Here is a 14,915-nt window from a genome sequence, read left to right as displayed (position 1 = left end):
ACAGCATCCCCTCCAAGCCTCCACGCACAGCCCCGCTTGTCGCCGCCTCTTCGTCGTCACCTCCGCCTCACTCAGACCAACTGACAACTCTTCCCCTCGTGGCCGTCAACTCTAGAGCTGGCGTACCACAACTGTAGCGGCACCGTCGCCTTGTCCGCAAGCCCTTGGCCTCGTAGGCAAGATCCCGCTCCTCTTGACTCGTCATTTCATAAATTATATCTGTCATTAAATTAATTACATAGATTAGACTGTGATTAGTTATTATCTGCGTGGATTGGTTGATGATAGATTAGAATAAGGATATTGTAAGGATAATAATTATTTTTAGAGGAAAAGATTATTTGAATTAATAGATTATTATATTTAAAGATATTTTTAGAATTATTATAATGAGAAAAGAATTTATTTTGGATGAAAGAATATTAAAAAGAATATTTTTAGAATTATTTAAAAGAGTATTTTGGAATAAGGGATTATTTTAAATTGTTATAATAATAAATAATTTAAATGGAGTTATTTTGAAAAGGGGTTTATGCTAAATTAGTATATGATAAAATAATTTAAAGGAAATTATTTTGGAAAAAAGTTATTTTCTGAATTACATAGATGTTGTTCATAATTTATGATTCTTAGATTTTGATTATGTGATATGCCATGATATTATTGCACATGATCAGTTGTATTTATTATTCCTGATTTAGTGGCTTTACGCATCATGAATAAGACTTAGTGACATGTGTGGGTGCGTTGACCATACTTAAGGGGTGAACCAGTGATCTATTATACGTCTAGAAACACAAGAGATGTTGGGGTGGGAAAGTCTTGTTTCGCATGATCGGATGAGGTTGTTTATTATTTTCCAGGCTCACACCAGTGAATCGTTTTGCACTGCGGTTAGTCTGTTAGGCCAATGAATCGTTTCGCACATGGTCAGTGAAATCATTTCGTCACCCGAGTTTTGCTTGAGTTCGCACCAGGCTGAAATCGAATTGCGTGTAGTCCTCTTACTGCATGTGTAGCGGGATTGGATGCACGTAGGGGATTTGTGAACAGTCAGTCATCCGAGGATATGAACGTTGACTCTATGTGAGATATGGACCAGTCACCTATTATTGGATGGCTAGTTGCATGATTTCTTTAACCGGTTGATTTTTGGATTCTACTATTTATTATAATGGTGGATTGCATTTAAATTGTTAGAATTTCAATTCCATGCTTCTAATATTATTATTACTGTTATTGCATTTGGTTGTTCGACCGTTTCTATTCTCTCTTGTGGGATCTTGCCGTGTGCCATGCACATTGACGTACTCCTATTCTCTCGGGTTGTACACCAGACTTAGAGGACGGACAGGTTCAGCTTGGAGACACGCCAGAGTCCGAGTATTCTCATAGGAGTGTTTTGTGGACCGAGCTGAAGAAGAAGCCAAAGATTAATTACCCTTTTTAGTCATTTGATGGACTTAGTTTAATTTTGCAGTACTTCCTTTCTATTTCTGTTGGACTATGTATTTTCATATTTTTTTAGTTAGACTGTTTTGTAATAAGGGCATGTTTGATCCAAATTTTGTGTCTCGGATGATATATTATTTATGATATGGATCATTTCTGTTCTGAGTTGTTTATTATATTCTTGTTAATTATGATCGGGGACCTGTGACTTTGCACTTTATTTTTGACGCTTAGCGTATTAGATTGAGTAGAAATGTTTTAGTATTTATTTCTCCTCAATCTAATACGTCGCGGACTCATTCACGTTTTGATTCGCTAGTATTTTGGGAACCGGGACGTGACAAATATACTTAATTTGGATATCATAATTGATTTTTGCATAAAAAGATATCAGTTGACATAATAATATCTTCAAGCAGAATAGTAAAAGAAAATAAGTTAAATTGATACTACATATCATATTCTAAACTCAACCAATCCCAATCTATAGTATGGAGTCAAGGATGAATAACAATCATTATGAACTATAGTTCTAGCAATAAAAAAATAACATTTCTTATTGCATTGAAAATAGAATTACTCTATAATTTTCAGCATTATAAGCTCATGTTTTATAATAAATAATCTCAAAAGCAAACATAAAAAAAGGAAATACTTACATTAATTGATAGACTTAAAATAATAAAAAGACAAAAACTAAAGATTAATGCTAACTATGATATAATTTTATGTGATAAAAGCAATCACATAATCATACAAAAATACTAAAAATTTTGCATGAAAATTCCTTCTAAAAATTCCTAATTTTACTAAAAATTTAAGTTATAGTATAAAATATTCAAAAAAGATTATTATTATTTTTTTTCATATTTTAATTGAGCCGAGGTCAATCTTTCACCACCTTTATCTTTTTATTGGGCAATTCTAGGGTAGCGTCTTCATTATCTACATCAATTGTGAAATCTGGTTGGAGTTAAATTTCTTAAAATTAAACTCTTCAAATAATAAAGTCCAATACCAAATCAACCCATTTGTCTTCTGCTCACCCGTAAAAAGCCATAACCCTAATCCATGAAATGGGTTTGTACATAATAAAGAACAAAAGACAATGTCAAGAGACAAAAAAGAAAAAAGAAGGAATCGAACAAGAATCACTAGGTTTGTACATAACAAAGAGCAAAAGACAAGATAAGAGTCCAGAAATATATTAGGATATGCTTGGATCAATTAAATTATATTATTACTCATAATTGATATGCATAAGAGACAAAATGTGTTGACAATCTTAAAATATAAAACAAACTGTATTGGCCCTCTAACATAATTTTTAATGCAAGCAACCCCCAAGATTAATTTTAAAAATCTCTTGGTTTTGTGGAAGATTTTGGTGTAAAGAACAAATGTTAAAATATCTAATCTGATTAAAGTAGGATCATATAAGTTAACCACATACATTAAATTTATTTTAACCAAAACCCATATATAGGTATTATAATTAGCATTAAGATCAAAAATACGTGTGAGATTCTCTTTGATTTTTATACAAATAATATTTATTTAAATAATAATAGTATAATTAAACTTTAATTGGCATTAAGATAAAAAATACGTGTGAGATTCTCTTTGATTTTTATACAAATAATATTTATTTAAATAATAATAGTATAATTAAACTTTGTGATTTGAAAAGAAATCAAACATAAAATATAATTAATTACTTTAAAATAATCTAATCTAATTTAATAAGAAAAAAATAGATGAAAGTATTGTACGTGAAAGTTGTGGCAATTTTATAATTCATAATTCTTAAACAATGTAATCTATTCTAATAAGAAGAAAATAACAATGACACATGTTGAAAGAGATAAAAGTACTGTGAAAATTATTGTAATTTCTTGATCTAAAAAAGGTCAAATATACAATATAATTAATTACTTTAAAATAATCTAATCTAATCTAATAACAAAGACACACATGCCTATAGCAGGTGATTAAAGTGCTATAAAATTTATTGTAATATCTTGGCATATATATATTGGTGTATGATGTTGCATGTGAGAGGATAACAATTATTAATAGAGTTCTATTTAAATAATAATAGTATAATTAAATTTTGAAACTAACTATGCAGTACTTTGAACTACTTCAATTTTAGTCGGTGAGAGATCGTCACTGTGTGTAATTATTTATCATATAGCATGTGAATAATTGTTTGTAGATTGGCATTATTAATCATTAAGCAAGTGAATAATTGTTTACAATTTGATCATTGATCACATATAAGAGCGAGGGGGTTGTAGGCGTCTAAAATTACCTATAAGTTCCCACACGCAACTCGAAACAATGAGTGGGCGAGTCAAGAAGATTCACTCAATTAACACGTGCGCGTCAATCAGTTCGCCCGCGTCGGTCAACACACGCGCGTCAATCAGTTCACGCGTGTCGGTCAGCTCGCGCGTGTCAATCAGCTCGCCCACGTCGGTCAACGCGCGCGCGTCAATCAGCTCGCGCGCGTCGGTCAACACGTGCGCGTCAATCAGTTCCTGCGCGTCGGTCAACACGCGCGCGTCAATCAGCTCGCGCGCGTCAATCAGCTCGCGCGCGTCGGTCAATACGCACGCGTCAATCAGTTCGTGCGCGTAGGTCAACACGCGCGCGTCAATCAGCTCGCGCGCATCGGTCGACACGTACACATCACGCGTCAATCAGCTCGCGTGCATCGGTCAATACGCATGTGTCAATCAGCTCGTATGTGTCGGTCAACACGCGCTCGTCAATCAGCTCGCGCACGTCGGTCAACACGCGCAGGTTAATGAGTTCGTGCGTGTCGGTCAATACACGCGCTTCAATCAGCTCGTGCTCGTCGGACAACACGCGTGCATCAATTAACATACGCACGTCAATCAACTCACGAATGTCAACCAAATGCACGTTCGATTGTCAGTCCCGCAACGAAGCGTACAACTCAACAAGTCGACCAAATACATGAAACAGCAAAAAGAACAAGTCCCAGAAGGAAAAGCGCCAAAAAAGAGAAAGAGTTCGTCAGAGGCGACGGACCCGCGCCAGCGCGGGACGGTACAGATCGACCTGCGCAAGCGCGGGTCGGATGTGTCCGACCCACACAAGCGCGGGTCGGATCTGTTCGACCCGCGTCCCCCGTGGGTCAGCGATGTCCGCCACGCAATCCGGAGTACGAAACGCGTTTTGGCAGTTTTAAAGTGGTTTTCATAGTTTCTATCTGTTCCAGAGGTTCCTAACTGATTTGATATCATCCCCAAATATGGTTAGGCTGTTGTTAACTGAAGATTTGGCCAAATCACTCGTTCCCATCCAAATACCCGCACCCGAGGCCTATAAATATCAGCCTAAGGCGTCCACGGATAAACCCCGGCACAGGCGAAGAACCAACGCAAGCAAGAGATGATAAATGGATCTTGCGTTTATTTTCAAGAGAGTTATAATTTTTTTTCTATTTTTGTTATTTGAATTCATTTGTAAACGACTAAAGTTTTAATAAAATCAATGATAAAGGCGACTTTCGATGAAAACAAACTGGCGACCACAGTGGGAGCCGACAGTGTTTCTGTGAAGGCTGAAGTGGCACAACCGGCAATCAAGATCCGAGTGAACGAAGAGGTCGAATATGAATTCGACCAGCAAAAGTTCAAGGAATACTTTTCCTCCTCCAGATCCACCTCTCCTCGTAGATCCAGGAAAGTTTGTTGGCCTTCCGACATGAAGACCCAGGAAGATGATCTCTCCATCGCCGCTGCTCCACTTGTGACTCACGACGCCCTGTCGGCATCCGACAAAGTCGAAGCCGCAGATCTGAACTCCTTAGGCAAGGAGTTAATTACTGACAACGTGCCCACTCTATCAAAGAGAGCACATCAAAGACGGCAACAACGCCTCATGCGCCAGCTAGCCAAAGCCTTGGAGCCAGTTGACGGAATTCGCTATGAAGCGGATCTGAAGTACAGGAGGCGCCAATCGCCGCAACAACGAGTGGACAACCCCTCCTCCTTGAAACCAGTGAAGAACGAATGTGTCTGTGTCAAAAGGACCCGATCGACTCTTCAAGAGTGGATTCAGAAACGCCGCGCATTGCTTGCACACGCAAGAGTTCTTGTGCGAGAGGACAAAAAGCTGCAAAAGGAAGAAGTGGAAAAGAAGCCACAAAGACTGCACAAAATATGGAGGCCAAAGTCCAAGACGGCGGGCGAAAAGATCAAAAAATGCGAGTCACTCAAATCGCCACTTCGCGGGTCACTCAAATCCGACCCTCCCGCTCGCGGGTCACCCAGATCCGACCCTCCACTTCGCGGGTCACTCAAATCCGACCCTCCAACCCACGGGTCACTCAAGTCTGACCCGCACCAGGGTCAAGACAGAAGATGTTCTGCACATGCTTCGTCGATCCCTTCGAGTTCCATACCTCCGAAAGAGCCCCGTGACAACGTGAATTCGTCCTAATCTAAGATAAAGATCATGGATCGCCTCGGCCCTTCACATGATGATCGAGGCAAAGCTCCGGTCAAAGAGCATTTAGGCCCATTGAACAGATCTCGAGCGGCTGGGAGTCATAATTACCCTCCTAAGCGGTGGAGGAGAACGCAGGATGGGAAAATCCCTATAACTGACCGTATTGGATTGCGTGTCAAAGTCCAGAAGCCCGTTAAGGTCCTACGCCCACAAAAATGTAGCCTTGAACGTGTGACTCCTGAAGACGCTAACAATGCATTAAGTCCTCAGAAGGAAGCGTATTCGTCTGACGATAACGTTATACCTGAGGAGTCGTGCTAACACACGATGGATTGCTCTGATCATCGAACCGATGAGTTATACTATCAAGCCTGCGGTGTGAACAAGTCTTGGAAAAGAAATACCCGAGAAACGGATTCTCATTGTCCGTGCCAAGATCATCAAGGCGGCATTGTCAGAATGTTGTTGCCCAAAGGCCCCAGAAAGGGTTTCGGTGTTTGAAAGAATCTCTACCGGAACGTCCAGCTCTAAGCCAAGGTGTTTCCACAGAAAGAGATCTACCCTTCAAGACGATGAATTTCCAGAAGTGTCTATCAACATGACCGGTAGAAGGAAGTCGACACGACACTTTAGTCCAGAGCAGTTTTCCGTGGTATCCCAGCGAATAACTCGATTGTGATCGGGGACCAATAGACGAAGGGATTATCAGAGAATGCAAAAGGGACTGCCTTCAGATGATGAAACGTCGGATGCTTGCTCAGACGCTTGCTCAGCGATGACTTCTGATGATACGGCATCTAGCGCAGGACAATCCTACTAATCCTTCATGATCAACGCCGAGCAAGTGGCGAAAATTCTCGATGATGCTTTAACCAAGCAGAAAGAGAATTTTAAGTTCGAATTGGAGATAGCTATGCAACAGATGAGGGAAATGCATGACCAACAAATCACGACGCTGACGAATCAGAAGGAAGAGTCCAGCCGTCGCAATAATCCCAACCAAGTGGATAGTAATCGGGAAGTGGATGAGAATGCCAATATGGATACTCCTCCCGTTGACAACAATACTGGGGTTGGTCCTTTAGATGATAATAATACAAAGGAGGATCATGTCACTTCTCCCCGGAATCACTCAAAGAAAGATATGAGCGAGGATAAGAAGATGAGGGACTTAGAGAGCAAAATCAATGCGTTGATGAATGTTCAGGAAGTAAAGAAGTATGGAATACCGTGTCCATACCCGAGGGAGTGGGAATCAATTACATACCCGACGAAGTTTAATTTGATCAACTTCACACCATTTGACAGAAAGGATTCCCCAACTCAGCATTTAATATACTTCAAGTCTCATTTGGGAATAATCTCCGGTAATAAACCCTAGATGGTACGGTCATTTGTTGGCACTCTTCACGGAGCGACCTTTGATTGGTATCGCCGCCTCAAGCTGGGGAGTATCAGTAGTTGGGATGACATGGAGGACATGTTTCTCACAAACTTCTTCGACGACGACACCAAAGTTTTAATAGGGACACTATTTGACGAGAAACAAAAGAATGGAGAATCAGTCGAAATTTTTGTTAAAAGATTCCGGAATAAAGCAATGAATTGCTGAGATCCGGTCAGCGAAGATTTCATCCTCGAGACTTGTCACAAAAATCTCTCTGGACATCCTCGAAACCATAGGAATGGTGTCGTCTAAGACTTAGAAGGATTTAAAGGTGCGAGGAGAACTAGCTGAACGATTCCTTAAAAGGAAGAATGCCGAAAAGGGTCAAACAGCGACTAATACTCTACAACAGAACTTTGTCCCTCGGGGTAAAGGAAAAGCACAAGCAAATGTAGTGGACGTGAACCAAACGTTCGAGTCGCAAGCGCAACCACAACCGCAGCGACAACAGCAACAAAAGGCGCCACAACAGTCAATGTGGCAACAACAACCTCAGAAGTAGAAGACTTCAAAACCGAAATTCCCGGAGGTTTATTCTTTTAAAGAAGATGAAGTCCTCGGTATTTTTAAATACCACATAGAGAACAACAAGGTTAAGTTGCCTCCGATCCAAGATCAGGAAGACGCCAAAAGGGTTAATGACCCAAAATATTACGCGTTCCATTCACCACCCTACAAAGTCGTGTTACGCCCTCAAAGACAAAATCCAAGCTTTGATCGATGTTAGGGTCATCATGATGAAGCAATCTAAGGAGAAGAAGATGGGCGCGAACGCAGTGTCAATCAGCTTCGGATCTGTCCCTTTGAATTGGTTTCAACCCGAGACCATAAAGAACGTGGCGGTCAAGACAGTTAACGACGATCCTCATAAATAACGTCAGAAAAGATTTGTGCCACACACAGCCCCAAATGGTGAGATTCTATGGGTTCACCCCGATCTGATTGAAGATGAACAGTGGGTCGGATCATCATCCAAGAAGAAATCAAAAGGTAAAGGAAAGTCTTGTTATGCAGTCGCTTCCAAAAGGAGATGACGAAAGTATCCCTACTTTCCCACTATTTGAAGATGAACAAGAGGTCTTTGCTATCAGGAGTGGGAATGAATACCACTTCAAGTACCCAGATGCCTCCGGACAGTTAGCTGAACAGGGGGTGACCAAAGCTATTCCCTCCAAGACATTAGCGGAAATGGAGGTGGTCACAACTCCCCCGGCACCCGTAGTTATGGAGAAAACTAGGGAAAGAACCCTTATACCAAGAGGTTCAGAACCCGAAGCAGTCTAGATTCAATCAACCGATTGGAAGAAATAAACCGGGGAGCTCGAGTACTCCGCATCGCTTCGACATTATGGCGCAACTAGCTAACATACCGGATAGATTAAGCTTATATAAGCTGCTACGTCTTTCAAAAGACACAAGGGAAGCACTACAAGAAGCCTTGGTCAATTCTGAAGTTTTCATAACCCAGATTAAGCCATCTCCTGAAGAACCAGAGCCACCAGTCCAACATTATAACCTCGCGGCACACCACTTTTTCCTTTACCAAAGAGGACATACAGACGAAGAATTCAAAGCATGACCAGCCCCTGTACTTCACTGGGCACATTGGCTCCAGCGTTGTCAACCGAATCCAAGTACATCCGGGTTCCGCTGTCAGTATCATGCCACTCCGATTGATGTATAATCTCAACAGAATATCGACTATTAAGCTAGTCTCCACAGGCACTACGATCTACAGATTCAACACCAGTGGGTCCAGACCGTTGGGTAAAATCCTAGTGAAATGCCAGATCGGAGATTTGAAGTTGGAAGTCACATGTTATGTGATCGATGCAGAGACTTCTTATAACTTACTGTTGAGTCGACCCTGAATCCGCGGTAATGTTATAGTCCCTTCTACCCTCCATCAGTGTCTTAAGTATGTAGACACTAATAATCAGGTCAAGACGATGGTCACGGATAAGCAGTCATTTAAGGGGTTGGAAAATTATTTTACTGACTTCCTTCTCTACGGTGCCGAATTCGATATTGAACCATCGGCCCAATGTACGAACAGCGGGGAAGAGGCTGATACTGAAGCTGTGTTCGATTAGATGGTGGTTTTGTACTTAATGACATTGTACCCATTGTAATAAATCTTGACGATGAAGAGTCATTAAAAAGTAGTTGTAATTGGCAACTTGTCAAAGAAATAGCAATAAATGATGAGTTAGAGTACTCGTTGTGTCTTGATAACATTATGAAAGAGTTATATGATGGCCCTAACTTGTATGTACCGCTTCAATCGTCGTGTATGACGAAGAAGCATGTTCAGGATCCGTTCGGAACAACACTCGTCATTCCCACAAAGGCAGGGTGTGGGAAGGAAGTTGTTTATGGCAAAGGGAAGGAATCTTTGATTCCGGACCATTTCTTGGAAGAAGATGATGATGATGATAAACATGCCCATCATCTATTCAGATATAACACAAAAGCGCGTAATCTCATGGAGAGGTACGGATATGACTTTACACTCGGAGAGGGTCTTTGTTTTGGTCGAGGTCCGTGAGTTCCACCTCGTATGGCCTATGTACCAAAAGAAAAACCCGATAATTATTATGGCCACAGAAGAGGTTTAGGCTATGTCTCCTCATCCGACGACGAGTGTTGCTGGCATATCATTGATCAAATAGCTAACAAGGGTAAAGATGAATATTCTTCCGATTCTTCAATCTGGGACTCTGACGCTAGTCTTGGAGAAATGTTTAAAAGACTAATGTCAAATATGGCTACGGTTGACCCTACTACAATAGAGGGAGATGACCAAATGCCAACTTGGGAAGACCCTTGGGTTCATCATCTGAATATGCAGTACGGTGATAGGTTTGAACAAAGGAAACCCCCCATCGAAGATCAAGTAATCCAGCTGAATATGGGTAACAAGGATAATCCGAAGCCGATATTCATTAGGGACAACCTCCCGCCAGATGAGAAAGGAGAGTTGATTGCTCTCATTAGGGAGTACATCGATGGTTTTGCCTAGAATTACGAGGATATGCCAGGGCTCAATCCAAATGTGGCAATGCATTGCCTCAATATTAGGCCGGATGTCAAACCTGTCAAACAACAGCAAAGACGGTTCTGTCCATAAATTATGGATGCAATCGAGTTCGAAATTAAAAAGCTTATTGACTCGGGTTTCATCAGGGAAGAACAATATCCTGAATGGCTGGCCAACATCGTCCTGGTCCTTAAGAAGAATGGGAAAATTAGGATTTATATCGACTTCAGAGATCTTAACACCGCCTGCCCAAAGGACGATTTCCCTCTTCCCATCACAGATGTTATCATCGACAATATGTGTGGATTCGAGAGAATGTCCTTCATGGACGGATTTTCTGGTTATAATCAGATAAAAATGCACCCAGATGATGAAAAACATACCGTGTTTAGAACGTCCCTCGGTGTTTTCTGCTACACGGTTATGACTTTCGGCTTAAAGAATGCAAGTGCCACATATCAGAGAGCTAAGTCAAAGATTTTCCAAGAGCATCTCCATAAGACTGTCAAATGCTACGTGGATGATCTCGTCGTAAAAAGTCGTGACAAGAATGATCATATCAAAGACTTAAAGACTATGTACGAGCTGATGCGAACTTATCAATTAAAGATGAATCCTACCAAATCTTTCCTCGGAATGTTCAGCAGAAAATTCCTTGGATTCGTCGTTACAACCAAAGGTATTCACATCTACCCGGATAAAGTGAAGGCAACTAACGAGTTGCAACCTCCGAGAAACCTTAAGGAGCTCAGAGGATTGCAAGGACGGTTGGCTTATATCCGACGGTTCATCTCGAACCATTCAGGGAAATGTCAACCATTCTCTAGGCTCATAAAGAAGAGCGTATCATTCGTATGGGATAACGCTTGTCAGAAAGCGTCCGAAGATATCAAAGAATATCTCTCGAAACCTCCAGTGCTCGTTGCACCAAAGTCGGGCAAACCATCCCTGATTTATGTCAAGGCAACGAGCCACTCGTTAAGTGCATTACTTGCACAAGACGACGATAACGGTCAAGAACATGCAGTATATTACCTGAGCTGGACCCTTGTGGGTGTCGAATCCTGGTATCCAATGATTAAGAGGGAATGTCTCGCCTTGGTCTTTGCTATTCAGAAGATGCGGCATTACTTGGTTGGATAAACTATTTATGTCATCTCCAAGGTTAACCCAATCCGAGTGTTCATGACACAGCCGGCTTTTATGAATTGGCGGTTAGCAAAATGGGACCTGCTCTTGTCCCAATACGACCTACACTTTAAACAACAGAAGTCGGTAAAAGGACAGGCTATTTGTGATCTTCTAGCGGCTAACCCAACCACAGAAACCGCTGAAGTTCACGATGATCTACCAGATGAAACCCACAAAGTCAACGTAACTTCTCATCAACAAGTGTGGCATTTGTATTTCGATGGTGCTTTGAGAGTAGCTAATGTAGCGAGTGCTCCTGGATGTTCTAAGGTCTCCTCCAGAGTCGGAGTTATCTTAGTTTCGCCGAGAAAACATATGATGCCTCGAGCTTACTCATTGACCAAGCCGTGTTCAAATAACATGGCCGAGTATAATACGCTACTCATCGAACTCAGTTTCGCTAAAGAGCTGGGGGTTGAGTATCTCGAAGCTTTCGGTGATTCTCAACTGATAGTTAAACAAGTTCAAGGGGAGTATGAAGTCCAAAATTAGGATTTGATACCGTACCATAAGGATTCTTCATTGAGTACATTCCACGTCTATTGAACGCATACGCAGATGCGCTGGCAGCATTAGTAGTGTCCTTGGCAGAATCGTTCGAAGGATTCTTCATTGAGTACATTCCACGCCTATTGAACGCATACGCAAATGCGCTGGCAGCATTAGCAGTGTCCTTGGCGCAGTCTCCCGAAATGGAACAGTTCGTCACGGTGAAAACTCATCAGCTCTTCGTACTAATCTACAATGTAGACGATAGAGAAGAGGATGTTAAAGAAGTGTATTCAACCCAAGCCGAGTTTGAGCCACGAGATTAGCGTTTCCCTATCATCGATTACGTCCTGCACGGGATTTTACCAGAAGATGCGAAGGAAAGAGATTCGATCTGACGGAGAGCACCGAGGTTCTACTATAACATGGAGAGTCGAACGCTATATCGCAGGGGGTATGATGGTTTACTACTATGTTGCTTATCGACTAAAGAAGCGGAAGAGGTCCTTAAGGAAACACACGAAGGGGTTTGTGGAGCGCACCAGCCCGGCCCCAAACTTTACGACCGCATCAGAAGAATGGGATATTTTTGGCCCACCATGATAAATGACGCAGTCACATATGCCCGGAAGTGTCATGCGTGTTAAATACATGCGAATAATATACACCAACCTCCAGAGCATCTGCATCCTTCGGCTACATCATGGCCTTTTGAGACCTGGGGAATGGACGTTGTTGGTCCTATAAACCCCCCGTTGGTTAGAGGTGACCGATTCATCCTTGCAATTACTGATTACTTCCCCAAATGGGCTGAAGCGATTCCACTCAGAGAAACAAGACGAGCAACGTTATTGCATTCATCAAACACCATATTATCTACCGATATGGTGTCCCAAGACGAATCATACATGACAATGACCCTCAGTTTGTTAGCAATGCCTTCATCAAGTTTTGCGAGAAGTTCAAGATTCAAGACGTCTCGTCCACAGCTTACAATCCTACAGTGAATGGATTGGCTGAAGCTTTCAATAAGACTATCATAAAACTTTTGTCGAAACTCGTGAAAACCAATAAACAAGATTGGAATGATAAACTTGGTGAAGCTCTATGGGCCTATCGCACCATACTTCGCACGCCTACCGGAGCGACCCCGTACTCTCTGGTATACGGGTGTGAAGCCGTTCTCCCATTAGAAATCCAAATTCCATCTCTTCAGATCGCTCTTGCAACAGAGTTAACGATTGAATAACAGCATCAGAAACATCTCGAAGAACTCGAAATGCTCGACGAGAAGCACGTGGAAGCTCAACAACACATTGAATTCTACCAAGCCAGAATTTCTCGAGCTTTTAATAAAAAAGTTAGACAACGGAGTTTTAAAGAGGGAGATTTAGTCTTAACTGAACGACGGCCGATGATCAAAGTTCGACAACGGAGTTTTAAAGAGGGAGATTTAGTCTTAACTGAAAGACGGCCCATGATCCTTAATTCCAAGAAGAAAGGTAAATTTAAACCTAAATAGGAATGGTCGTTCGTAGTAGAGACAGTCTACTCGAGTGGCGCATATCGCCTTATTACCAAGGAAGGTGACCGGCTTATGATACCGATAAATGAAAATTCTTAAAAAAATACTATCCTTAGTACCTTCAGGATAACCAATGTATTGGGAAGTTCCCAGAAGAATATTGCATGTGGTATTCTTAGGGATAACCCAGTCAATACAAATGTGATAAATAAGAAATCCACACTTAGGCTCTGAATGTCTCTAAAGTTAGAATGTTTTCTTTTATTGATATCGGATTTACCAACTCTCATGAATTCTTTTGCTGAGGTGAGATTCGACCATTTTGACGAATCAATCTTTCATCACAAGACCCCCACTGATCAAATCAATTGACGGTGGGCCCACCAAAAAAAATTCTATCCGCTAATCCTTGGCAATTTTCAAACTTGACGTGTTAAGTTCTGATCACTTAACGTCGAAATACTCCATCAAGTGATAGTACAAGTCGGCATTCACATTGCTATATGTATTCCACTCCCATTGCTTTCAGGTCAAACCTATAAAAGTTAGGGCCAAAGCCAGAATCCCCTCTCGATTCCTTCCATAAACGAGAGGTCCACTTTTAATTTGAACAATCAAAACTATAAAAGTTAGGATTGCCTCTAGCCTCACTTGGTCAAACCTGCAGATAGTTAGGACCAAGATCGAGTCATCCATTTCGATAAACGAAAGACTTCCACCTATTCCTTTTCAGCCAAACCGATAAAAGTTAGGGCTAAAATCGGAATTTCACCTCAATAAATGAGGAACTCTTTTTTTGGATTAAGCAACCAATCCTATAAAAGTTAGGGTTGCTTGAATCTTTTCGATTTCTCAAAGTAAAGATCCCACTCCTAGTTTTACCTTTTCGGATTCTGGAGGTAGAGATCCCACCCCGAGTCCTTTGTAAATGAAGATAGAATATAAAATTCTCCCTCTTCAGTTTTGGGAGATAGAATATAAAGTTCTTCCTCTCCCATTTTGGGTTCGTCTTTACCCTAAACAAGATCTGGGGAGAGAATATAAAATTCTTTCTTTCCAGCATCGGGTTTGTTTTCACCCTAAGAAAGGACACAATTCTCAACTTCAAATCCGTATATTTTATGTACGGGGAACTTTATCTCGACTCCTAAATAGAGATAAGCCTACGCCTAACACGCGTTGCCGGTTTAGTCTTTCACCGAGTGAAAAAGATACCAGAATATAAGTCTGGGGACTTTTATCCCGAATCCTAAGTAGGGATGAATCAATGCCTAATAAGCGTTGTT

The sequence above is a fragment of the Asparagus officinalis genome, unplaced genomic scaffold, assembly GCF_001876935.1.
Source record: "Asparagus officinalis unplaced genomic scaffold, Aspof.V1 AsparagusV1_Un535, whole genome shotgun sequence".
NCBI lineage: Eukaryota > Viridiplantae > Streptophyta > Magnoliopsida > Asparagales > Asparagaceae > Asparagus > Asparagus officinalis.
Note: the sequence above shows the minus strand (reverse complement) of the source record.